The sequence below is a fragment of the Pogoniulus pusillus genome, chromosome 1 (genome assembly GCF_015220805.1).
Source record: "Pogoniulus pusillus isolate bPogPus1 chromosome 1, bPogPus1.pri, whole genome shotgun sequence".
In the NCBI taxonomy this organism is placed as follows: domain Eukaryota; kingdom Metazoa; phylum Chordata; class Aves; order Piciformes; family Lybiidae; genus Pogoniulus; species Pogoniulus pusillus.
Genome location: NC_087264.1, coordinates 35,634,414 through 35,662,061, shown reverse-complemented (window position 1 = coordinate 35,662,061; position 27,648 = coordinate 35,634,414). Strand labels below are relative to the sequence as shown.

At 39.7% G+C, this 27,648-nt stretch overlaps 1 long non-coding RNA gene across 2 annotated transcripts; it reads right to left on the bottom strand.

Moving 5' to 3' along the window:
- Positions 1–241: 241 nt before the first annotated feature.
- LOC135180802 (uncharacterized) lies at positions 242–27,648 on the bottom strand. 2 transcript variants are annotated; one of them, XR_010304564.1, is made up of 5 exons: positions 27,483–27,648; positions 19,275–19,374; positions 9,122–9,228; positions 3,880–3,921; positions 242–426 (listed from the first exon to the last, which is right to left on the bottom strand). It is a non-coding gene; the product is annotated as an uncharacterized LOC135180802 (long non-coding RNA). The 2 variants fall into 2 exon arrangements; XR_010304563.1 differs by lacking the exon at positions 3,880–3,921.

The following is a 27,648-nucleotide window of genomic DNA, read 5'->3' as shown; positions in this document are numbered from 1 at the left end:
ATTGCAAACTGAGCATAAGACTAAGAAGAAACTGTGAGGGGTGGAGAATATCTTTTAGGAAACCTGAAAACAAGACTTAAAAAAAACTCATTGATAAATGTAAGATTACCTTGCTGAAAATGAGAAGGTGTGGACATGCCTCCGTTTACCTTGCTTCGTATATGAAGTACTCAATCAAAACTAAAAAGGTGAGACGGTGAGACCTTAAGACTGAGACAACAAAATGACAAAGACATGCCGCTCTTGAAAACCGGGCAGCTGTATTTTTGTGTTACACCAGCACTTCTTAGGACCAAGGAAACATATTTGTGAGCTTCATCTCACAACTTTGTTGAATGTTGGCAGTTCTTTTCCATCCCTTTCAAAGTCACTCCTCTGTTCCCCTTCAGCAAACTGTTCGGTGTTCAGATCAGTTACACCGTGTTTCTGTGGAATAAGAGCAGAATTTAGTTTCCTTGCTGAACTGTCACTGTTACATCCATAAACTGAAAATAATACTTTGAGTACAGCTATTATTTATGTAATCTCACTATAATGCTCTTTCCTCAAATCAAGAGTTGTGTGTGCATGCATGCATGCACCAATCCATTTGGGTTTTCCTTTATTTTACCTGAAAACCATCCAGAGTAGCTCAATTCTTTATACAGTGAAAATACAACCCCACATGTTAACTGGTGAATTTACAGAATTACAGAATGTTAGGGGCTGGCACAGACCTCGAAAACCGCCCTGGCAGAGCAGGATCATCTGTACCAGATCACACAGGAGCACATCCAGGCATGTAATGAATATCTCCAGAGAGGGAGACTCCACAACCTCCCTGGGCAGCCTGTTCCAGTGTTCTGTCACACTTACAGTGGAAAAATTCCTCTTCGTGTTTCCGTGGAACTTCTTATGCCTCAACTTCCACCCATTGCCCCTTGTCCTGTCATTGGTAAAGTATTACAAGAGTATTTATATACATTAAGAGTATTTCAGTACTATCCACTTGTCAATTATCTTACTTTTTTTTTTCCCTTTCTTTTTTTTTCTTCCTTAAATCTCAGCAACACATATTTGCATTTTTGGCAGATAAGTGCTTTTGTAGATCTGGCCCTTCATTTATATCTGAGACACGTATTGTCCATACACAACATTGCTGACTTTTCTCTTTCTTGTATTTTGGACTCACATCACTACTTTCCCTTTGGGTTACATGTATGGAAGCAAAGAAACAATAATTGTTGAAATGCCTTTTAGGACCAGCAGGTCAGTAAATCACAGTTATTAGAAGCAGAGAAGAAAGTCCTTTGGGTCACTTGCTCTGACCTTTGCATTCTGCAGTGTTACTCATACAATATACTTGCTAACCTCTCAATCTAACCTTGTTTTGATGGTTCCAAATTCTAAGTTGCTGGAGATGGGACAAGCAGCTACTTTCAACTTAAATTTTAGCAAGAAGAAATAGGTATGGAAAAGTTTGTAAGTTCAGCTTAGAAGTTGTCACTGTGCTGTTTTAAACATTTGCTTTTGATTAGCAATACAGAAGTTACAATGTAGTTTGACAACGTGAGGATACTACTTTGGATGCAGTATGGCCAGGTGCTTATTTTTTGTTGGTAGAGAAATCTTACAGAGTCTCTGGACAGAATAAGGTTCCTAGAAAATTATGTAGGATAGCATGGATATGATAAAGTATCTGTGATATAACAAAGCACTCTTTATTGCAAACAGGAGTTGCTGTAATTATTTTGTGTTCTTAAGACATGATCTGTTTCTATGTTACTTCCAGTGCCGAGTAACAATAGTACTTATTTTTGTGAAGCCATTTAGTCTGGAGAAGAGAAGGCTGCAAGGGGATCTTATCTATGTGTGTATATATCCGAGGGCCATGTGTCAAGATGAAGGTGCCAGGCTCTTTTTTTGGTGGTGCCCAGAGACAAGACAAGGAATAATGGGTACAAGCTGGAACACAGGAGGTTCCACCTTAACTTGAGGAGACATTTCTTTATGTGAAGGGTTCTGGATCATCAAAGCAGGCTTCCCAGAGAGGTTTTAGAGGCTCCTTTTCTTGAGATTTTCAAAACCAACCTGGATGTATTCCTGTGTGGATTGCCCTAGGTGATCATGCTTTGACAGTGAGGTTGGGCTGGGTGATCTCTGGAGGTCCCTTCTAACCCCTAACACTCTGTGATGCTGTGAACGGAGGTAAAGAGAAAGGCTAGGGATCATTAAAAACATGGATATCCAGACTTGTACTCTTAAGATTTATAATTTCAGTATGAAAATGCCATCCTTGGGTAGTGTAATTCACAGGCTTCAGGCCCAAAAGGCTTTATGACAGTCTTTTAGTCTGACCTCATAAGTAAAAGAGACCATGGAATTTCATCCAGTGATTTCTTCAGTGGGGAGAATTATTCTTTACAGCTATAGAAATTAATGCCTTTCCTTCATACACTTTGAAAGCCTTTAAAATATTTATAGATTGTGATCTTACCCTTCCCTGCTTGGAGGCCTTTGCTTTTCAACACTGTACAAAATTATGTTGTTTTGTTGGGTCTTTCATATTGTTTTATTTTCCTGCCTTTATATATTATCTGTAAGAGGTCTTCATGAAGTGCTAGTTTCATCAGCCTAGTGAGGTTGGATTTTTTTCATGTTTCTGAAAATACATTCATTTTCCTCTGGTTAAAAATAGAGAAATAGATAAACAATAATGCAATTTGTTTAAATGGCAATTTTTGTAATTTGTAAAAAGCCAGATGACAGTGAAGAGCTGGAATGATTCCTCAGAAGTAATGTGTCAATGACTTGAAATTTTAAATAATAATAATAATTTATTCACATCTAGGAAATCTCAAAGGGGCAATGAAGAGCCATGTACAATAATTACATGACCTCCTCTTTGGAAAAAAAAACAATAATCCAGCAACAGTCAAGAGAAACCAGAGGATTACAATTTTAATAAGTCTCTCATCTAATAGAGACCTTACATAAGTTTCAATTTTAATTTGACATACAAGCTAGCCTATTAGGAGATACTTTCATGTTGAGTCATGTGGATTTCCTTTCCAAATACATCTTCCAAATCTATAATAAATATTGCCCTTTACTTATGTTGTTAACTGTATAGTTGCTATCCTATAGAACTCATCTTTCTTTATCCTCTACACTCATTCAGTTTATCAAGTCTTCAGATGTGAGCAGAAACTCTCTGGGACACGAACCAAGCCTTTATAGCCACAGATAGGCTATTAAGTGTCTGGTGCACTCTGTATATAGATTTAAATGAAATTTCTTGCAATGAGAATGTTATGGCTTCTGTAGCTGTTGCCAAACCCTATTCATTTCCAGAGAGTTAAAGTTCTTTAGAAGGCAGATCTAAAGGCACAAACAAAAACCTCTATCTCTAAGGTTTACTCATAAATTCAGGCAACAGAATCTTTGCCAGTTTAGGAGTTTGAGTTATCTTTATAATTGTTTAATATTTGTAATAAATTAGAACAGTTATAATTTAAATTAGAAATGACAACTGTTACAATAGGTCATGGTGGCAGTTTGTAACATTGTCTCTGCGGGAGCCTGTAGAAGCATGGCATTTGTGTAGGAAAATGTGTTTGGGTTTATTTTGAGTGCAGACACGTGGGCACAAGAGTCCATAATAAGTCTTTGGAGATAATAGTAATATGTGACTTAGGGAATAGATGAATAAAATCAGCTGGTTTTGTTTTTTCTTCCCCTGAAATGTTAAATTACATAAATTTGTGACAAAATAGTTCCACAGGTTTGAATTTCGGCTATTGAGAGAGGCTTTTGTACATGTTCTTTTCTAGCTGACTCGAGCATAAGAAAGTTGTGTCGAAATGCTACCATGGAAGTGGACTGAATTTAGCAGCCTACCTTGATCTTCATATTAGAAAGCCATCTGAAAGGTGGTTCCACCTGAAATGTGGAATTGAAACCAGACACTCAATGCTCAGACACAGACCATTTTGTTAAAATATGTGATCTGAGTAAATACTTTAGCACACGTCATGCCTGACACAAGCCCATAAAAGCAAGATATTCAAGCAGCTTTTGTTTAGTAGCTACTAATTACCTTTTCTTCACATATCTCTCTTCAACAATATACATTTTATTTCTGCCACAAGTGTCCCATCCTACAAACAATATACTTACTTTTCTTTTTTCCTACTTTTGCCTCTCTGCATATATTTCTTACTGTGCTTGATAAAAATGAGATTGGAGGAAGAGACCAGAGTAGTCAAGTCTTGTTCAGCCTGTCATCAAACATGCACTGGCAATGTGGAAAACTGGGGAGGGCAGAACGAAAGCTGTATTGTATGTTATGTAGTGTTATTCATTTAATTCTGCTTTGTTTTCAGGTAAGAGAATTGATCCCCACTGGAGTTAGATTTAGAATCATTAAGGTTGGGAAAGACTTTAAAGATCATTGAGTCCAACCTCAATCTGACTACCATGATCGCTAAACTATGTCCTGAAACAGCACATCTACAGCTTCTTGAACACCTCCAGAGAAGGCAGCTCCACCATCATCCTGGGCAGCCTGTTCCAATGCCTCACTACTCTTTCAGTAAATAAGTTTTTCCTAATGTCCAGTCTAAACCTTCCCTGGCACAGTTTAAACCCATTTCTTCTTGTACTATCTCTAGCTACATGGGAGAAGAGACCAACACTAGCCTCAGTACAACCTCCTTTCTGGTAGTTCATAGAATCATAGAGTCAACCAGATTGGAAGAAACCTCCAAGATCATCCAGGTCAACCTCGCACCCAGCCCAATCAACTAGACGCGGCACTAAGTGCCTCATCCAGTCTTTTCTTGAGCACCTCCAGGGATGGTGACTCCACCACCTCCCTGGGCAACCCATTCCAATGGGAAATCACTCTCTCTGTGAAGAACTTCCTCGTAATGTCAAGCCTATACCACCCCTGGCACAACTTGAACCTCTGTCCCCTTGTTCTGTTGCTGGTTGCCTGGGAGAAGAGACCAACCCCTACCTGACTACAACCTCCTTTCAGGTTGTAGACAGCATTCAGATAGTTGTGGAGAGCAATAAGAACTTACCTTAGCCTTCTCTTCTCCAGACTAAACAACCCCAGCTCCCTCAGCCACTCCTTATATGACACCCTCCAACCCTTTCATCAGCTTCATTGCTCTTTCCTGGACATGCTCCAGGACCTCAGTGTCTTTCTCACACTGTGGCACCCAGTGCTCAAACAGATAGACTAGATTCAATACAGAATTACATGTTGATAGCTCTTCTGGAAGGTGACGTTTGTGTCTGCAATACATGCCAGCAACAGAGCAAGTTAGACAGGGATGATATGCAGTTGATGTTTTCCCGATGGATTCACAGAGCTCTGCAGGGCCCAGAATGTTTCAGATCAGTGTTTTGAGGTTCTGCCAGCAGATGGTGATAAAACACGAAGTAGAAGGGAAAGAAACTGACTTAGTGGATCTGATTGATCAAAGACAACCATCCTTCCTCTAGACTCGTTCTCTGCCATGCTCTGAGATATGTAGTGCATTTTGAGGGTGGCAGGCTGAGAACCCCATAAAGTTTAACTTCCTAAAACTGTTACTTTGTGCCTATGAAATGTCATCTCAGACTTTGCTGAAGATCTCTGTATAGTAAGAATATAAAAGATGAAAGGAGCGCTAAAATTTGAAAAGGAATAGGGCAGTGGAAGGACCTTGGGCTTGAAAAAAACCCCAGGGAATTCAAGCTGCGGGGAATAGTAAAATTTTGGAAAGTGGGGAGAAAGGAGTCGATTAAAGACTTTGCTTTGTGTGCAGAAGGCTAGAAAAGCTTTTGCACTTTGTCTCTTGCTATTTGCAACATGCGTCACTTGCTTGGAAATTATTTAGAGCACTGTAAAGTGTTTTCAATGTTCTCAAATTAAAGACACAAATCCCTTTCATTACCCTTTTTTTTTTTTTTTCCCTGGATTTGTGTGCATTTCTAGTGAATTTTTGTTGGAAGACAGTGCCTTTCAGTGTCTGATGAATTTGTAAATGCCCTCACATTTCCTAACCTGACATTGTTGTGTATTCAAAAGTCACTTTGGAATGTGTCCCTATCAGTGCTGGTTTCTAAGGCATTTGAATAATATTTTGGATGTTACTTTATAGTATGCAATGAGCATCTGGTTTGTGTAAGCAAATACCTTTTTCCATTGATAGAGCTAATACAGACTTAGAGCTTCAGCTAAGAGTCTTTTGAGAAGCCCATAGGATTAAGGAAAAAAATGCCTTTGTTAATTTTACACTTTGGCTGACACCCAGGCTAACAGTTTCAAAGAAACAAAGAGAGGTTTAATATATTTGAGATTTATATTGTGGTAGATACAATTGCATAATTTGCTAGACATTTCAGCATAATGGTGCTGTAATTCCTGTTGTTACAATTTGCTGTTGAGTTTAGCCATCATTATAACTAAATTCTCCTGCAGACTATATCAGCAGGAAACACGGGAACAATATATTAATCACAACAAATTAAATTAGCAAATAGTTTCCAAGATTTGAAGACAGTAAAGATAGAACAGATACGGCGTGATGAGCCAGTTTAGATTTCTGCTGCTCCGAGGTTATTCCCTGACGTGTTTGAGATGTAAGGTCTGAAGATGTGAGTAAGCAGTGGCCAGCTAACCCTTTCTCTTCTGTTTACTTGTTTTCTAATGCCCAGCTGGATAGAAGTGAAATAGCTTAAGATTCAGAATTGGAAAGTAGTGACTTCTCTGGTACTGAAAAGTAAAAGCCATCTTAATGCTGATTAATCTTCAGTCTGACTTTATGAAAGTGATGCAGATGGGAGAGCTCATCTGCACTGTGAACCTCTTTCGTCCTTTATTATCAAAAGCCATCCATGGAAGGAGTACCAAGAGCATCTCTAGTGTTAGAAAGGTAATCAGGCTTTTCTAATCTGGTCCAAGAAATATTGTGATGGTTTGGATGTTACCTGCCCCCCATTCTTATGAAATCACCCAGACTAGACTCAGCCAAGCTGGAAGTTAAGGAATGAAGCTATATTTACAGCTTAGCACAATATACAAGCAGATATTTACAATATATCACAAATATATGCAGCTATATATATAAAAATATATAAGTTAAAAGTAATATAGAAATACAGCCCCCCTCCCAGAAATCAGTCAGTTGGTGACATGGACAGCGGCACTGAGTGCACCCTCAGCAAGTTTGCTGATGACACCAAGCTGTGTGGTGCAGCAGACACACTGGAGGGAAGGGATCCATCCAGAGAGACCTGGACATGCTGGAGAGGTGAGCACAAGCCAACCTCATGAGGTTCAACAAGAGCAAGTGCAAGGTCCTGCAGCTGGGTTGGGGCAATCCCAAGCACAAATACAGGCTGGGCAGTGACTGGCTGGAGAGCAGCCTTGAGGAGGTGATGGTAGATGAGAAACTCAACATGAGCCAGAAGTGTGCACTCGCAGCCCAGAGAGCCAACCAGACCCTGGGATGCATCAGGAGAAGTGTGGCCAGCAGGTCGAGAGTGGTGATTCTCCCCCTCTACTCCGCTCTGCTGAGATCCCACCTGGAGTACTGCATCCAGTTCTGGAGCCCCCATTACAAGAAGGATGTGGACATGCTGGAGTGTGTCCAGAGAAGGGCTACTGGGATGAGGAGAGGGCTGGAGCACCTCTCCTATGAGGACAGACTGAAAGAGTTGGGGCTGGTCGGTTTGGAGAAGAGGAGGCTTTGAGGTGACCTTATTGTGGCCTTTCAGTATCTGAAGAGGGCCTACAAAAAAGCTGGGGAGGGACTGTTCAGGATGTCAGGGAGTGACAGGACTAGGGGGAGTGGAGCGAAGCTGGAGATGAGTAGGTTCAGGGTGGACACGAGGAGGAAGTTGTTCAGCATGAGAGTGGTGAGAGGCTGGAATGTGTTGCCCAGGGAGGTGATTGAGGCCCCATCCCTGAAGGTGTTTAAAGCCAGGCTGGATGGGGCTCTGGCCAGCCTGATCTAAGTTAGGGTGTCCCTGCCCATGGTAGGGGGGTTGGAAATAGATGATTGTTGTACTCCCAACCCTGACTGATTCTGTGATTTTACATACAGAGAAAAGAATTTGCTTTCTTGATAAACTGGATGTAAGCCTGATTTTAAGTGCTTTTCTTGTTCTGTATCTTATGTGTGGACACATACTCTCTAATCTTTGGTGTGATTTTGGCAGGAAGTGTGAGCAAGTTTAGTTCATATTGAGAAGTCTCTGGATACAGATGGACAATGTAGAGAGAAGGATTTGGATCAGATTCTGAAACCAGAATTTATTTCATTCTTTCATCTGTGAACAACTTATTCTGTCAGTATGAAAGAAGAGTCTGAAATTTATTAGATTTTCAGAAAATTAAAGATATGAATTAGATGGAAGTGATATAGCTCACTGTCAGACTACAGTGTAGGATAGTGAACACGCATTGGATTTTCAGAGCTCTAATTTGAAGTGATGTCTTAAAATAGTAATTGGAAATACTCTTTGTAGAAGAGTATGAACGTTCTCATACATTGAGTGATTTTTCTGTTTGTTAGCAGGTGACTCCTTCTCTGTTATTATTTCTACTTGTGCTTACTAGTTTCTTAAAATAAAAAGGTTAACCATCTCACTGAAAAAAAAACCAAACCCAAAGCCTGTGAAGCCCAGAAGTCTTAACAAAATTCCAAGGATGTTTTAAAGTGTATACATTTGTACCACCGTTGAATAAATTACAAATGCCTCTTTTTATTTAAGTAACCCCTAACTTCAAGGTAATATTAAATCTGAACAGCTGTTCATAGTATTTGGAACAAACTATGCAAATATTTCAAAGCAGAATCACCGTTAAGTTGGATTTGGCAGGGTAGAACAGATGTGTCCACCTGTTAAGAGACTTGGCTATCAGCACCAGGGATGCAAGATGTGATTGAAGCCTATAATGGGAGCTACTTAGGAATGCATCCAGGTTAGCAGGAGGTAGCAGAGATTCTGATTACTGTATCATTCTGCTTTCCCCCAAAGCGACCAGTGAGTTGGATTGGGCAAACTGAATAGTACACCCAGGACCACTGAAGCAGGGATGAATGTCCTCCTCCACTATGTGAAAGCAGTGCAAAAATTATACCTGCATTTCAGTAATGATGAAAGAAGCAGAGAACAGAAGGTTCCACAGGGACTGCAGAATACTGTGGACTCCAACAATCTTTATTCATTCTGTTTGAATTTGACATCCTGAAAAGCAAGCAAAGTTATTGATTCAGCTACCATAGCAGTGTTAGTAACTGATTAATTTCTCTTTGAGCCACTTCAATAAGCTGTGAGAATAATCACCCAAAAGCATACCCAAAGCACAGCACATCACATTCATTTTAATGTGAATTTTGTTCAGCCAAGATTGGAAATTATTTCTGCTTTTATTTATTTCTTAATAAAGAACAGAGGTGTACCATAGAAGATATACAGATCAAAGTCAGATTTTAGGCAGTAAAATGCAAAAAGGAGATAGATATAGTGGTGGGGTTATATTTTCTTGGGGAAAGAATGGTTTACTTTTTGTTGCCAAAAACTATGTCAGTAAGGTGGAGTCTTACTACATCTGTGTTGCCATCTTGTATCTTCTGAGTACTCCTGATTACTTCATGCTCTGAGTACTCTTTCACCTTGTAGGCAGATAAATGTTCAGAAAAATAAACTGCAGATTTGTCAACCTTTGAGTTTTCAAATGAAGGTCTGATTTGGTGACATTGCCGATGGTAAGGTGTGAAGCAGAGCTGACACGAGTTGCATTTCAAATGCTGGGTGAAGGATAGAGATGCTAATAATGTAAGTCCAATTTTGATTTACTAAGTTGAAATAAATTTCACGTAGATATGAATGAGGAAGAATACATGTGCCCACACATTTTTAATTCAATTGCTCTTACTATTTAAATATTTCCTTGTGTGTTATTCATCTGCAGAAGTCCAAACTGAGATGTGATATTTGAATGCCTACAGGTATCAGTCTCATATCTATAAACAGACAATGAAAGTTAACTATGAAAGTATCTCTAATGCCAGAATTCCTCAGACTTTGAAGGAGGAAAGTACTTTGACTGGTGGACAAGAAGCTATCCATGGGACAGCAATATGCCCTTGTGGCCAAGAAGGCCCATGAGATCCCAGCGTGCATTAAGAGCAGTGTGTCCAGAAGGTAGAGGGAGGTTCTCCTCCACATCTTCTCTGGTGAGACCTCACCTGGAATATTGCATCAAGTTCTGGGTTCCCTAGTTCAAGATGGACAGGGACCTACTTGACAGAGTCCAGTGGAGAGCTACAAGGGTGATTAGGGGACTGGAGCACTTCCTTATGAAAAAAGGCTGGGAGACCTGGGGCTGTTCAGTCTGGAGAAGAGAAGACTTTAACATTTAACATTTTTTAAATTATCTGAGGGCTGGGTGTCAAGAAGGAAGGGACAGAGACAGCTGCTTACTTGTGTCCTGGGATAGGACATGGGGCAGTGAATGTGAACTACAGCACAAGAAGTTCCATCTCAACATGAAGAAGAACTTCTTTACTGTAAGGGTCCCAGAGCACTGAAACAGGGTCCCCAGAGAGATTGTGGAGTCTCCTCTAGAGATGTTCATGCCTTGTCTGGATGCATCCCTGTGCAACCTGCATTAGATTCTATGGTTTTGCTTTGGCCGAGGGGTTGGACTCGATGGTTTCCAGAGGTCCCTTCCAACCCCTAACATCCTGTGAAATGCTGTGTGACTGTGGCAGACCTGGCGTGGAGGATCAGAGATACAATTCTTTGGATTCTCAAAGTTACAGCAATTGTTGGATGAAGGGAACATTCAAATCTACTATATTTATTACTTTGGGACTAAGCGAGCACAGCAAGAGGTCAGATCAACATGTGAAAGTACACAAAACAAAAGCAATGTGTATGAGAGAGATGCTCTAAGATCATGTCTCTTTAACTGGAGCTGGGAAAAAACCTTACTCTGTTTCTCTATATAGGTCTTTTTACAAGGAATTCTTTGGTCACTTTTCAGTATATTATTTAGCATGAGACGATACTTCTACCTTTCTGTTTTTGATAGCTGGTAAAAGAATATGTTATCAGAGGCCAATCTTTGACTGCCAGGATCACAGTGTATCCAATCACTTGTCTTAAACTGTCTTCATGTAGAGCTTCCTCAGTTTTCTATGAATCAAAGTTAGGAAAAAAAATAATAGTTCTGGCATTAAAATTGGTGATTTCAGCTTGTCCCATTGTGGCCACTTTTTAGCATGGTTGATAGTATGCTCAAATAAGCTACATGTCTTCTCAAGAGGGATTAGCATCTTTGAGCAATTACCAACCCAATTCTCTGAAGGCTATTGTAAGCAAGAATGATCTTGTAAAGAAAAAATGCTTTTAATCTCAAACTTTTATGTAATTATTGCATGATTCTTAAATCTTGAGCCTTATTTTAAGGAATAATCAAATTTCTTGGGAAGTAGGACAAAGTGTAGCTAATATTGACAGTGGTGTGGAGTCACCATCCCTGGAAGTGTTCAAGAAAAGACTGAATGAGGCACTTGGTGCCATGGTCTAGTTGACTGGATAGGGCTGGGTGCTAGGTTGGACTGGATGATCTTGGAGGTCTCTTCTAACCTGGTTGATTCTATGACAGTCTATTTCTTAATGATCACAAGCATTTACATTTAGAATTATAAGCATCTTTCCATTACTGAGTGTAATAGTTAATTGTTGATAGAGTACTCCTTTCATTGGCATGGCAACATGAAATTGTAGAGGAATACATTTTCTATTCAGAAAACACCTTTCAGAACAAAACTATAGTTTCATATCCACAATTAATCTTCACATTACCGATGGTGAACAGATAGTAGATAAATAATTAACAAATGTTATTAAAGGTTGATACTATTTTTCTGATAATCATTGCAAGCTGAAACAAAAAATATTCAAGTTCTCTTCCTCTACTTAGAATAAACTTTCAGTTGTAATGGTCTGGACTCAGTTGTTCTATGCATTTTCAGCTAATGTTATGTGGGAGAAGCATGAGACTGCCAAATTAATTTTCATGTTAACTGTAATGAAACCAAATCCTAGTGTAGAAATTAATGAATTAGAATTGATTATTTGTAGCTTCAGAATACTCTGTAAATGAGTAGATGATATAAAAAGCTAGAAAAGGGGAAAAAAATGGGCTATGATAATTGCAGTCTGAACAGCTGGCAGGCTGAACAATAACCACACTGCAGGACTGTGGCCCCAAACTGATGCCTTTTCTGCTATTGACAAGTAGGCCAACATGCTACTTTTAGTAATGTTTTAGCTGTTGTTAGAATGAATAAAGCTGTTGTCGTAAACACAGCCAACAGACAGGATGGATTTTAAATACTTTTGTTCCTGCTGAGCCATTACCAACACCTGCAGTTAAAATAATTATTTCAAATGTTTTCCTTTTTAAAAGAAGGAGTAGTTAGCAGTAGACCTGTCTTGTTATGGTAAATTAACATCTGCAGTTAATATGATTCCCCTTGGTTGTAAACATCCTGAATTAAAGCTTGTTATCTCCTTTAGAAAGTAGGTTTTATGATTTTGCCTGTTTTATAGAGGGATAATTAAGCATTTCACTGAAGTACAGGTTGGATGACTGTGATCTTATTTTAGCCACCACAGAAATGATGGAACATTTTAATGGCAAATATTGTGAGTATTTAATTTAAACCTGTCTTTATGTAAAGGAAGCATAGCCTATGATGGTAGTGAAAATGTCTTAGAGGTTTTGAGATTGAAAAGAAGAACAATAGAAGATTTGGACATCCTGTAATAATTTTGTTAAAGAAAATTTTGTCTTAAAAAAACCCCCAACATTAATGCACTTTAAATGCTAATATGGAAATGAGGAACAGGTATGGAATAAGCAGGATAGCTGTGCCTTATTTTAACCTAGGATTTGTACTGTAATTAATAATAGAGATGCTCTTGGTTTATATCATCCTAAAAATGACTCAAAAGAATTAATGTTATTTCTACATGAAAAGTCTCTAAAAATATTAGGAGTTGAAGAATTTATTTTAGAATGTTATAACTTAAAGATGTTCTGTGTGTCCTGTCTCTGATCTGTGATGTGACCAGATCAGAGCTGGCTGAGCTCTCAGTCCAGTAGTATTTCCCTGTCCTCTATCAAATTTCAGTTCTAGCAGAGTGAGCTCTCAAAATCAACTATTAGTTTATGTATCAGAATGAACTCTACCAGCTTCACATCTGCTACAAAATTACTTGAAACCTTTAGTGGCTGAGGCTAGATCTATTTACTTAGGATGAAGCTGTTCTGTGTTGTAAATTGTCTGCTAGTTTCATACAGCTTTCTATTTTCCATTGTAGAAAGCAGCTGGCACTAATACTAGCTTATTAAGACTATGTTCCACCATATCCTGGTGATCATTCCTGCTCCTGTAGTGTGAAAAGTCACAGTATCACAGTATCATCAGGGTTGGAAGAGACCTCACAGATCATCAAGTCCAACCCTTTACCACAGAGCTCAAGGCTAGACCATGGCACCAAGTGCCACGTCCAACCTTGCCTTGAACTGCCCCAGGGACAGCGACTCCACCACCTCCCCGGGCAGCCCATTCCAGTGTCCAATGACTCTCTCAGTGAAGAACTTTCTCCTCACCTCGAGCCTAAATCTCCCCTGGTGCAGCCTGAGGCTGTGTCCTCTTGTTCTGGCACTGGCCACCTGAGAGAAGAGAGCAACCTCCTCCTGGCCACAACCACCCCTCAGGTAGTTGTAGACAGCAATAAGGTGGTCAGGGTTTAAACAAAGGAGCTGATTTGGTTTAAAAATCGTAGACAAACATAGCCGAGAATATCTTCAGTACCACTGCTTCTGAAGCCTTGCATCATTTGTTTTATGACAGACTTACAGAGTCATTGAACTGTTTGTCCTGTTCTTCTGAAATGCTCAAACCCACATGTCCATTGTGGAATAAAATCAATTTCCCTCTTAAATATTTGGATTTATCTCTGGATAACTGTCTGTTCATATTCTCACCATTAGGCTTTTTATTTTAATTTTCTGTGGATAGTCCAGTGGCTAAGAGCCCAGCACAAGGTAAAAAGTGGTCAGCTAAAAATTTTGGAGATTGTTGGCATAGAAAGATCTTTTCCTCTGATAAAATGCCTAAAACTCTGTTTTAGAGGAAAAGAGGAAGTGGGAATTGCATTAGTTAACGTTAGTATCTGTGTGTATGTCTTCTCTGGGAAACTGATTTAGAAAAAAGCCTCCAGCAGATTGTAGGCAACATTAAAAGAAAACAGAAGCACATCTGATGGTGTTGCTGTCTCCCAGGCTTTTTTTCTGGTAGTGATGTTTCTGGTAACAGGAGAGTTTGGAAGGGATACATGAGCAAGTCTCTTTTGGACACCTGGAGCCTTTTACTGATCTCTGTAGCATCGTTCACTTCCTGTATGCTGCGTTTTTGAGCTGCCATCCTCACTTAGTCCTGCTTCTTATTCTCACAATCATTTAACTGGATTGTTCAGGCTAGTCTTACCTTTGCAGGAGTTTTCAGTTTTCTTTAAGACCAGAGTAGTACTATGCGCTTGCCCCCAGAGAGTGCTTGTGAGTGATATCACACAAATCCCTTCCTCAGAGATTGAGGGCATCACCCCTATTATAAACCAGCTACTGTCGGGGACCAAGGTTAGCTTCTATCACCTGTGTCTGGGTCTCCCACGTCGCAGTGTGAATACAGTATTGTGAAGACTAGGGGCAGATCTCTGCTTTTCATGTTTAGTTTTGCTCTCTCTTCCCCCCCCCCCCCCCCCCCCCCCCCCCCCCCTCAGTGATTTCTAACCTGTGGTTCTTTAAAAGCTAGGTACTGCAGAACTGGCACTACAGGTACTCAGGCTCTTCCCATGTTGTCTAGAGCAAGGGTCAATATTTTCTTTTAAAGGAAGAAGTGGTAATAATTAGGTAGATTCTATTTTGAGGTTAAAGGAAAACTCTTAAACCAAAGCTCTAATTTAAGGGCTGAGGCTGGCATTATTTTTCTTAGTTCAGTTAAGAAATGGACTGGAGAATAATGAAAGAGATTATTAAAAGAAGTAGCTAAAAGTTCAAGCCACTAAGATTTACTTCCCCTCTACTGTTAAATAAAGCATTTATTTCTGGTTTTAAAAACTGCTTGAGCCAATTGTCATCCTGAGAACATACTGATTTTTGAAGAGCATTTCTCATGTCTTATATCAAAGCTACTTTCTCCAGCTTGTGTAATAAAGCTGTGCTCTCTTTGACTCACCTGTGACTTAACTGATACATGAAGAAATCTTAAGAACACAAAAGAAGATCATGTTATACTAAAACATATATACTGTTTTACTCACTTGTTACTCACTGGCAAAGGACTGAAGTTCTGCTTTTGTTATGAACAGCCAGTGTTTTTCTTCAGTTGAATCTTTATTTGAGGATTACTATGAGTATATGCCAAGAATATCCAACCTGGTGTACTTTGCTGGCTTTGTAATGAGTAAGCTCACTTTCCGTATTTATACTAACACAGCTGGACACAGTGTACCTGGACCAGACTCTGAAATTTTGGAATAAGGGCAGAATAAGACGGAAACCAATAAAATAATCTATGTGGATGCACGTCCCTTGCTTTTCTGAGATTTTTCAAAAGGAAGTAGTCTTCTTCAATTTGAATTTAAACATGTTAATGATCTTCCAGAAATCTCAATTGAGGAAATAGAGAGAATTGATTCCGAGAGCTGCTTCCAAGACAGATGCACAAACCCCAAGGATTCTGCTGCTATTGAGTGATTTGAAAAATGTTACCAATTTTTCTTAGATATAGTCAGATTTTTTTATGAGTGTTATCAAGGAAGCGATCACTGTGAAAGATTTACCTTGAACTTTTTGTGCTGTTACAAAACAATGACATCTGTTTAATGTCAAGTATAGAAACTTGTTTTCATGCTTCATGAGCACTACAAAATCTCCTAAAGTCTTGGCAAATAGACAGAAAAATGTGATTATACATTATCCAACTGTATCTTAATCCCCATCAGACTCATCTTTTATAGCATCGTTTTAATGAGTTATTATTAGTGGCTTCAGAACTGTTTAATTAGAACATTGGCAGGATCCCTAGCTCAAATGAAAGTTTTGAGCACGATGATGATGTTTATTTTATATATGTGTATATATAGATAAACAGCCTGAAATAATGGCTTTGAAAAGGTGTTAGGATGCTTTCAGTATTATGTATATTAAGTATCACTTCCTAAAGAAAGGTTGCATGGGAATTTTTTCCTTAAGATGCAAATTTGTTATGAGTACATATGTGTGTGACTGCTAAGTGTGTGGTAATGTATGACTGAGAACAGCTGAATCAGAGGCTACTTTCTAAAATTCATCCTTTTTAATGAGAACATAAAGTGTGCTTACTTGTGGATAATTAGCATTGAGTATTTCAAATGCGAATTAAAGTTGGGAATATATGTGATGATATTCTACTGATAGCATGCAAACTGTACAGCTCTGCTAAACTTAGACATCCTCAACAATGAGGTAGTGGTGATTGTGAATTCATAGAATCACACAAAGTTACGGAGTGGAAGGGACCTCAGAAGATTGAATCCAACCCCTCTGCTAGAGCAGGATTACCTAGAGCAAATCATGCATCCAGGAGGGATTTGAATGTCTCCAAAGATGCAAGGAATGCATCCAGGAGGGATTTGTCTCCAAAGATGCAAGGAATGCATCCAGGAGGGATTTGTCTCCAAAGATGCAAGGAATGCATCCAGGAGGGATTTGTCTCCAAAGATGCAAGGAATGCATCCAGGAGGGATTTGTCTCCAAAGATGCAAGGAATGCATCCAGGAGGGATTTGTCTCCAAAGATGCAAGGAATGCATCCAGGAGGGATTTGTCTCCAAAGATGCAAGGAATGCATCCAGGAGGGATTTGTCTCCAAAGATGCAAGGAATGCATCCAGGAGGGATTTGTCTCCAAAGATGCAAGGAATGCATCCAGGAGGGATTTGTCTCCAAAGATGCAAGGAATGCATCCAGGAGGGATTTGTCTCCAAAGATGCAAGGAATGCATCCAGGAGGGATTTGTCTCCAAAGATGCAAGGAATGCATCCAGGAGGGATTTGTCTCCAAAGATGCAAGGAATGCATCCAGGAGGGATTTGTCTCCAAAGATGCAAGGAATGCATCCAGGAGGGATTTGTCTCCAAAGATGCAAGGAATGCATCCAGGAGGGATTTGTCTCCAAAGAAAGAGGCTTCAGAACCTCTCTGGGAAACTGGTTCAAGTGTTGTGTTTTTCCTTATGTTTACTTGGAGCCTCTTACGCTCCAACTTGTGCCCATTACCCTTTGTCCTGTGGTTGGACATCACTGAACAGAGTCTGGCTCTGTCCTCCTGACATTGCCCTTCACATCTTTATAAACATGAATGAGGTCACCCCCTCATTCTCCTCTTCTCCAAGCTAAAGAGTCCCAGCTCCCTCAGCCTTTCCTCATAAGAGAGATGTTCATTTCCTCTATTCTGCTCTCCGACAGGCCAGTTTCCAATCTATACTGGCCTATGGGTTTTTTCTTTCCCAGACTCTACAGTTGTCCTTGTTGCATTTTATTAAGTTTCTCCCTCCCCACATCTACAACCTAAGTCTCACTGAATGGCAGCTCAGCCCTGATGCGGTGTCAGCCACTCAATGATTACTAAAGGTACACCAGTTCTTCCTCTTGTTGATATAAATTTTGAAGAGAAGTGAAAACTGCCTGTCCTAACTAAAATAAATTCCTTATTTGTCAGTGTATTAAAAATGCTGTAGCAAAAAAAAAAAAAATTTCCTTGGTGCAGTTAGGAAATGAATTAATTTGTTGCTTTTGTACCTTATTTGTCTACTATAATGTATACCATCTTGGCTAACATCCCCAGCATCCATTACTACTTTTATTATTACAGTTCCTGCTAGACTCATATTCATTCCTTAATATTCCATATTCATTCTTAATGAACCTGCTGCATACAGAGATTCCAGCCAAAAGGCTCAGTATGGCAATCCATGGTTGCCATACTTAAGTTAGCATCTGCTTTGAACTTAGGGATCTGCAGTCTTTTGGCTCATCCTGCACAATTTCATGTAAACTTCATAGATGTCAAGAACAGCCTGTAGGAAAAGTTTTGTACCCTGTTTTGTAATGCTTTTTTTTGGTTGCAAATATTGAAGTAAAGACAGGAAACACTATGAATTTTAATTTCCTTCTGCTTCTAGTTCTTTTCTGTTCAGACATATGGAGGGGGTTATTGAATTTCTGATTCTGCAAGTTTCTCTTTTTGTCACTTGAAAATGTTAGTAATGAAAAAGTCCTGTTAGTTGCAGGACATTCTGCCTAGATCTTTACCTAAAGAGGATTTAATTGACTGCATGAATTTCCCAAATATTCTTGCAAGCTTGCTTCGTACATCCTTAGGGCAGTGAGATTCTGTTCATACACAGGAGGCAGTGCTCCACTGCAGAGCATTCGCAGAACTATTTTTTTTGCTCGCCTTTTCTGTGACTTGCTCTTGTTGTGTATTGTGTCTGCACCAGAACTGAGGATTTAACTTGACTAAATTTGAAGTCAAAATCTCAAATCCCTTCTTGCTGTCTGCAGGGTAGCAAATCTGCTGTTTCCTCAGGGAAGTAGAAATGAGTAAAACTCTTTTCTACCTTTTAATCTGAAGACTGCAGGAAGGACATAGTGCATGTGGAAGCCCATACAGTGAGAAGCGTTCTATTGCCACTTTTCAACATCCCAGATCAAGATAGGATTTTCCTTGCAGTAGCAACATTGACCAAGGACTAGTCAAGGGTTTGGACAGTGGAAAGAGAGCTTTTAAAATGTATCAAACAAGTGTTTTTGCAACTCATGGGCTATATTCACTTCAACAGTGAATATGTAGAAGTTCCCAATGGTTTAGGAAGGTCGAGGATTAGCTCTCAGTTATTAAAGGAGATTAAAAAGCTCGAACCATGATGAAGAATTAGCATACAGTTGAAAAGATTTGCAGAAACTGAGGTGGTGTTTAGATATCTGATTGGGAACACAAAATGTTCTTGCAACAAATTCGGGATGCACAAAATTCTCACAACAAATTCACCTTTTGCTGGAAAACTTTTAAAAGAATAATAAGTGGTCCTTGCAGTCCAGCAAATACAGAACTGACTGCCCTGCTATCAGGGCCTTAGCTCTATATTAAGTCTTGCACGAGCATCAGCTTACCTGTTTCCATTTGTTTCAGCTCTGTTTACCTTTGTGATACTGTGAATAATCCCTGTAATTAATAATTGTGTTGCTTGTAGGCGTAACACATAATTCTGTCCTGTAAGAGTATAATGATGATGCAGTGTAGATGACTACAGGCATGACTGACAGCAGAGAACTTGTAGGTGTAGACACAGGCTGGAAAACAGACTCCATGAATATCCACCAGTGACAAGTTACAGAGACACAAACTTAGGAGCTGGACAAAGGCTTTTTTTGGTAACTAAAATGATAAGTAATAATAATCTAACATGTAAGATGCATCATACAAAACAAAGTCAACTGTAATGTGGAGTTCCAGACCAGTAAAAAAAAAAAAAGGCAAGATCTAAAAATACATTTAAACTCCTTAGAAGTGTATGCCCAGTGTGGACACAGGAGTTAGGAGGAAGGAAACCTTGTCAATAGCAACATCCTGTGCCTCTGTCATTAGCATTGCAATCCTCTTGTGGAAGGCTTCAGCTTCTGCCAGATTTCCAAAACCTTTTCCCACTTAAGCAAATATGCTGACCTTGAGACCAAAGGAGCAGTGACAGGGCAGGGATAGCACAAGCGATATTGCTAATCACTTTGTTTTGCATTTGAAATGTTTTCCTATCTCTGCTGGACTAAGTAATAGCTTGTTGCTTTTGAATTATGTTACAAGAATTTTTTAAATTAGACTAATTGTGAATTCTTCATTTGACATTTTAATCCATAACAGAATCTTGAGTTTAAAAAGACTTTAAGAAAGCTAAATTCTTTTATACAAAATGCAGAAGTGCAAAGCACTTTTACCACATGCTTAGTTGCAGCAAAGTAAGTTATTTTATCCTTTTGCTGACTGTATATCATCATGATCTTATTAAGTTCCTTTCTGCCTGATTTCCTCAACTTGTACTTACAAACTTGATTTCAAAATTTAATGAATGCTAGTGCCCTATTTAATAGGTGTTTTTAAGTTCTTTGGCTTTTAGAGTTAGTGGTGTGGTGAGCAAGGAAAGACATCTAGAATCACACAGAAACATTCTGGTTGGAAGAGACCCTCAGAATCACCACGTCCAACCAATATTCCTACTCTACAAGGTTCACCCTAAACCATATCCCCAAGCACCACATCCAAACAACCTTTAAACACATCCAGGTGTCGTGACTCAACCAATGTTAAATATAATTTTATTTAGATGTTTTATTTTATCCTGACAACCTTTGTGCATGGTAACTGATTATCTGTAGCTGTTGCAACAGCAATCACCCTTTTATTTACATCCCTGCCTCTTTCAAACAGCAATTAATAAAGCATAGATAAAACTTTCATAAACCAATGCTAAGATTACTAGTATGGATAAACAGACTGTAAAAAGACATCAGTCTTTCTGCATATAGCTGAATAAATATGTGATGAAATACGAAGCTGAATTCTTCCCAGCTTTTTATTACAATATTCCATTATTTATCTGAGCAGCTCCACATATTGGATCGAAATCTCATCTATTTGGCTACTAAGTGGTTTCATCAAGACAGTGTCCTTCTGGTCTTATCTATATAGGTACAATTCCAGTACTTTGTAAGGTGGCTTCTGACCTTGATGTGGCCTTTAATGTATAATTAATCTACCATGTAACTGAGTAATTTTCTATTTCAGTCTCCAATTTTCCTATGCTGTTCATTTATGAAGTAATTTCTTTCTTTGTGTGTGCCTTAAGTTATATTAATTAATGTCTTATTCCAGGATCATATCAGTGCAGTATCAGGCAATTAGGAAATATCAGGCAGAGGAAATGTCCTTTGTGATCTTGACTAGCTCAGCAGTCATTTTTCTTCAGCCTTTTATAAGGTTTAGTGGGATACTTTTGGAATCCAGAATTTCATTTTACTGCAGCCCATACTGGAGCAGCTTAATGTCATTTCACGTTTTAGAACTATTCTATGCTTATCCATCTACTCTTGACTATCTGTGGCCTGATTGTCCAAAAACACACAGTTAGACTAACATTGTGAGTAGTTCTTTTAATATGCTTGCACCCTGCTGACTTTACGTGGTGGCAGATTTGCCTAAACAAGTCTATGACAGGATGCATAAAGGAGAATTCCTGTGAGCTTTCCAGTATCCTAGTTTTATTTCCTTTCTCCAATAAAGGTGGAGTTATGAAAGGAGTCAGTACCTCGTGGTCTTAAGAACCTTCATTAATTTTGCTTTGGATGTTAGGAAGAAATTCTTCACCGTGAGGGTGGCAAGACACTGAACTAGGTTGCCCAGGGAGGTCTGGTGGAAGCCCCATCCCTGGAGGCCTTTAAGGCCAGGCAGAATGGGGCTCTGAGCAGCTCAATCTAGCATGAGGTGTCCCTGCTTATGGCAGGGGTGTTTGGAGCTAGATGATCCTTGAGGTCCCTTCCAACCCTGTCAAGTCTGTGATTCTAGAGTTGAGAATGTGCCTGGTTACTGCAGAAGGGGTTGGGCTAGATGGCTTTTAGAGGTCTCTTCCAACCCAAACTATTCTATGATTCTACATAGTGTAGGTTTGGAGAATAGAAATACTTTATTCACAGTACAATATTACTGCATTAATACTTTCAAATGATGTATCAACTGTAATGATGCCTGCAAGAGAAGCAAATTAAATTGTGTATAAACATAGAATCGTAGACTCAACCAGGTTGGAAGAGACCTCCAAGATCATCCAGTCCAACCTATCCCCCAGCCCTAGCCAGTCAGCTAGACCATGGCACTAAGTGCCTCATCCAGTCTTTTCTTCAACACCTCCAGGGACGGTGCCTCCACCACCTCCCTGGGCAGCCCGGTCTAATGGCAAATCACTCTCTGTGAAGAACTTCCTCCTGACATCCAGCCTATACTTTCCCTGGCACAACTTGAGACTGTGTCTCTGTAGGAACAATGTTTTGCAGCTCTACTGTCAGCATAGTGCAAATAACATGCACAAACATTTGTTTTCTAATAATCTCTTCATCAGAGGTGAAGAACCATGACCAGCACAAGTTCCAATTTGGGATCCTACCCCTTAGGTGAGCCTTCTAAATACCAGTGTATGAATCACACACTTTTTTTCTGGTCCAATGGATACTTAAGCAGTTACATTAAATAACTTTATATGAAGAACTTTTAACCAAAATCACTTTGGCAGAATCATTTTGTCTAAATTAGAGAAGAGATTTTAATTCAAGTCTCAAACATAACATTTATGTCTAATAGTACCTTCTAAAGTGAAATACTGATTTTCATCTCAGGCTTTGTGAACATACAGTTCTTCATTTACGCTTAATATTGAAACAGACTAAACTTTAATAAAAAAAAATTTAAAAAGTGTCTGATCTACCTGAATAATTGATTTTACCTAGCTGTCAATTAAGAGAAGCAATTCTCTTCACAGTATAATTCCAAACTATATCCAGTGTATTCACGCACATTCTATATCATCTCTGGCTGCTTGTGTAAAGAGGATGATCATTGACTACTTCATCACTCCGAAGGCTGAGGAAGTTGCCATAATGGTCTGAGAATTGGAGAGAATCAGTCAGGTTGGAATGAACCACAAGGATCATCACTACCTGACATCTTAAAAAGTCCTTCCCCAGATTTCTTGTAGGCCCCCTTCAGATATTGAAAGACCACAATAAGGTCACCATAGAGCCTTCTCTCCAGCTCCAGCTGCTGAACAGCCCCAACTGCCCCAGTCTCTCCTCACAAGAGAGGAGCTTCAGCCCAGACCTGCTGGCTACACTTCTGATGCAGCCCAGGATCTGGTTGTCTCTCTGGGCTGAGAGAGCACACTAACAGCTCATATTGAGCTTTTCGTCCACCATCACCCCCAAGTCCCTCTCCTCAGGGCTGCTCTCAAGCCTGTCACTGCCTGGCCTATATTGGTGCTTGGGATTGCCTTGACCCAGATGCAGGACCTTGCATGCAATCTTGTTGAACTTCCTGAGATTAGCTTGGGCCTACCTCTTCAGCCTGACAAGGTCCCTCTGGATGGATCCCTTCCCTCCACTGTCAGCCACACCACACAGCTTGATGTTCTCAGCAGACTTGCTGAGGGTGCACTCAATGCCATCAACAAAGATATTAAGCAAGACTGGTCCCAGAACTGATCCCTGAGAGATTGCACTTGGCATTGGCCTCCACTTGGACATGGAGCCATTGGCAGCCACTCTTTGGTTGTGGAATGTTGATTTGAAAGCTGAGTGGTGCAGAAACCTCAAAGCACAAACATTGCTGACTTGCAATATGTCTCTTTGATAATGTAGATTTATTGTAAATTACTGGCTTTGAAGATCATTCACTGATTAGAAGTTGCTGTGGGATTATAAATAGGATTATAATATTTCACAATTTATTGCAAATATCATTGTTTTAATTATATCACAGTATCATCAGGGTTGGAAGAGACCTCACAGTATCCTTATGCTTCTGGCCTTTAGTAAAGATGCTAATGCTACAATAGTTTCAATATTTTTGTTAAAAATCATGAGGGCTTAATAATGAATGGAAAACATTTTCCAATTGTATACATTGGATTTTATGTACTAATATTCTGTTTATTAGGAGTTACCATCAACAGTTGCTTGCTTAAAACAGAAAGGAAGATCCATCTGTTTCAGGAAAACACTACTCAGTTCATGCAGTTGAAATTGAATCATAATCAAAGTGATTTATTGATTTATCATAACTAGAACTGTGCTGCAATTTTGTCAAAACACATTCTGATACAGAGAGATAAATTCAACAATCAAGTCTCTTAAGTCGGTATTCTTTAAGCATTTGTGAACAGTATTGGATGCATGGAGGAGTACTTCCCCTAACGTGTGTGCCCACATACAGGTTCTGCAGAGTTAATATACAGTTAGATACTACATATTCCTGCTATTTCCTATTAGTTTACATTTGGCTCCTCTTGTCCATACATGGCAATGTCTTTTGCTAGTGGGCATGGGGGGGTTTTCCAGCTCCTTGTTGTTCTGCCCACATCTGCAGAACAAGCCAGTCTGTTCCTGGCCTGTTTTACTATTATCTGTAGATTGTCCTAGATAAGAATTCCATAGATATACCTTCTAAATACAAAGCCCAAGATTCATGTCGTCTATTTCAATTCACAAATTAGGAGCATGTCATGGTATACATGATCCTCCTGTCCCTCAAATTTTGTGGCTTCCATACATTCATTTAGCTGCTATTATTCTGACTTCCATACACAGGTTTAGTCCCTGGTTTTCTGTCTTTCATACATTGGTTAGATAAATAAGGTACAATTACTCTAAATATATTAACAAAAAAATATTAAAGTAAGTTAAAGTAAAACCTCTCCTTCAGTTCAATGCTGTGACTGTCATGCACAGTCCTCAACTGCTCAGTTTTATTGGCTATGTGTAAGCATCCCACACTGAAAAGGGTCCAACAGAAAGCCACAAGCTTGACTGGGAGACTTGAGCATCTCCCTATGGAGAGAGACTGAGAAGCCTGTGCTGTTTAGTCTAGAGAAGAGACAGCTGCAAGGAGATCTGATCAATGTCTATAAATGTCTGAGAGATGAGTGTCAAGTGGCTGGGGCAAATCTCTTTTGGGTGGTCAGCAGCAATAAGACGAAGACCAACAGGTACAAATGGGAACATAGAAGGTTTCATCTCAATGAGGAGAAACTTCTTCACAGTGAGGGTGACAGAGCACTGGAGCAGGCTGCCCAGAGAGGTTGTGGAGTCTCCTTCTTTGGAGACTTTCCAAACCTGCCTGGATGCCTTCTTGTGGGAACTAGGTGACTCTGCTTTGTTGGGGGGGGTGGGGGGGTGCAGCTTGGACTCCATCTCTGGAAGTCCCTTCCAACCTCTAAAATTATGTATATTCTGTAGTATTTTAGTGCTGAAGAGAGTGGAGGAAAACACCAAACCAAGCCAGCCTCTGGAAGGGTCATACACAGCCAACTTGGAGGGATTAGGAAGGAGAGCAAATATGCAGCCAGCAACGTCCTCCCTATGACTTGGCAGTGCTAATAGAGGAATTGCTTCCATGTTACATCCACTGAGCTGTGTGAAACCAGCAGCTAACTGACTGCATACACATCTCAGGAAATTAAGTATTAAAAGCTGAGATGAACTTGATGTTGCTCCTTTCTATGTGCAGGGACAAGGGTTGTTTATAATAACCAGATTTAGAAATAACAATACAAATGAATAGAAATAACAGGTCCTTTCAGCTGCTTTGGAGGTCTGCTTCTGGAAATAAGGCTTTAAGTGAATAATTGAGATATTAATTTCATAACTCCTGTAATGCATGGAGAAGTAGAGGAATTTGGCAAAAAGGGAAAGTGTTTTCTGAATGTTACTTCTTTGGAACATGAAAAGCTAGATACAACCATCATAGTAGTTATTAGAATTTGAAAATGGTAGGAGTATGTTTGTTTGGGTTTTTTTTAAAGCCAAAGCTTTTCTTTTGAAATAAGCAAAGCTTCCCTATTTTTAAATCATAATTGATTTAAGCAAGAATCTGCATTCTGCTGATGTAATGAAGCCAGAACAACACAGCCAAATGATTGATTTTTTAAAATCTTTAAGCTATATAATCATTCCCAAAGGGAGAAAATAGCTACTTTGTTTCCTCTGTAACTTTATTTACATCTATACAGATGCTATCCTTTTTGAATTTACCAAATTTTATGATTGAGAAGGCTTTGGCTTAGAGGTGCTATGTATTCCCTTTGTTCTCACTAATCTTAATCCTTACCTTTTGCATCTGTATTTGTAATAATGTCAGTAATTGCTTAGGCTTATTCCTAAATGTTGGTGGTTGCACTTGGCTAGCAGAAAAACTCCCACTCATCTGTTCACTCTCTCAGTTCTCCCATATAAAGCTCACTTTGAATGGCACAGGGTAGCCCCTAACGTTCTCTAACAGAGATTACCCCCCCAGCCTCCATTCTACCCAACCTTAACATTCTATAACCGTTAACTTCTAAAGTTAAGAGCAAATTGATATATGAGAAGAATAATCAACTGCTTCAGCAGGAGTAGGAAGGTGATTGTCCCTTTGTACTTGGCTCTGGTGAGGCCAAACCTTGAGAACTGTGTGTAGTTTTAGGTACCTCATTGATGAGGTGTTGCTGGAGCAAGTGCAAAGAAGGGCAACGAGGCTGGGGAATGGTTGCTACAAGCCGCAACTGGGTAGGTTTAGACTAGACATTAGGAGAAAAATATTTCCTAACAAGAGTAGACAGACACTGGAATGAGCTGCCCAGAGAGATGGTTGAGTCACCAACCCTGGATGTGTTTAAAAGTCATTTGGATGTGGTGCTTGGGAATATGATTTAGAGTGCACCTTGTAGAACAGGGATCTCAGTTGGACTTGGTGACACAGAGGGTCTTTTCCAACCAGAATGTTTCTGTGATTCTTTCAGAATTTTAAGTCATAAATGTGATGGCTTGGGTGGTACTCTTATGAAAACATTCAAGCTAGCCACAAACTAGCACAATAAACCTCTAAGTCTTATGGGGTGCATAGGAGTGCTGAAAGATAAACATAAAGACCTGTGCAGTAGCTTAATACCTTCATACACCGGTAAACAACTCAATGCATTTCCCAACCAACCCACAGAGCATCTGAAGAATTGCAGCTTGCAGTCACAGTTGTGTGAAATGAGATTAATGAGATGGCCTAAACCATGAGAAAATAGTAGAGTTTGGAGCAGAAACACACATAGTTTGAGACAATAGTGCCTAAAAACCTCTGGCTGTCAAGCAGCTTAATAAAGTAAAATCATGAACTGCAGCACAGTCATCTGGTGCCCTGACCTGGCTTAACACAGTCAGGATTTCACCTCGTACTGAATAAAACAAGCTTTAACTTACAAAACAAGACAGAACTTTAGCCACCCTGACATAAGAGATTGTCAAGGAGATTTGAATTTTAGTCCATTTTCCTTATTAGGGAGTCTCAGATGTTTCCTTCGTGCTAATTCAGGGCTCCTCAAAACAGTTCACAGATTCACTCCTGGTGATTTTAACATGTCTACAAGTCAGCAGAAAGAAGCAACCAAACAGAGAGGAGCTCAGCCAGCACCCATAGATAACATTAGAATGAGTGATCATCAAGCCTACTCCTATGGAACCGGGGGGCCACCAGAGGCCCCCCGGCCTTTTTGTCCCACTCCCATACACCCAGTGCACACCACTGTGGGGACTCACCAGAGTGACGAGAGAAGGATCCCTCTGCCCAGTTGGGCAAGGTTGAGGCTTCTGCCTTTCCTGGAGTGGCTTAAATAGGGGAGTGGGCAGGGAGGGTAAAGTGGTCACACCTGGGGTGGGAGGAGACTCCAATAGAACTCAGGTGCTCTGGGTTTGGGGGAAAAGG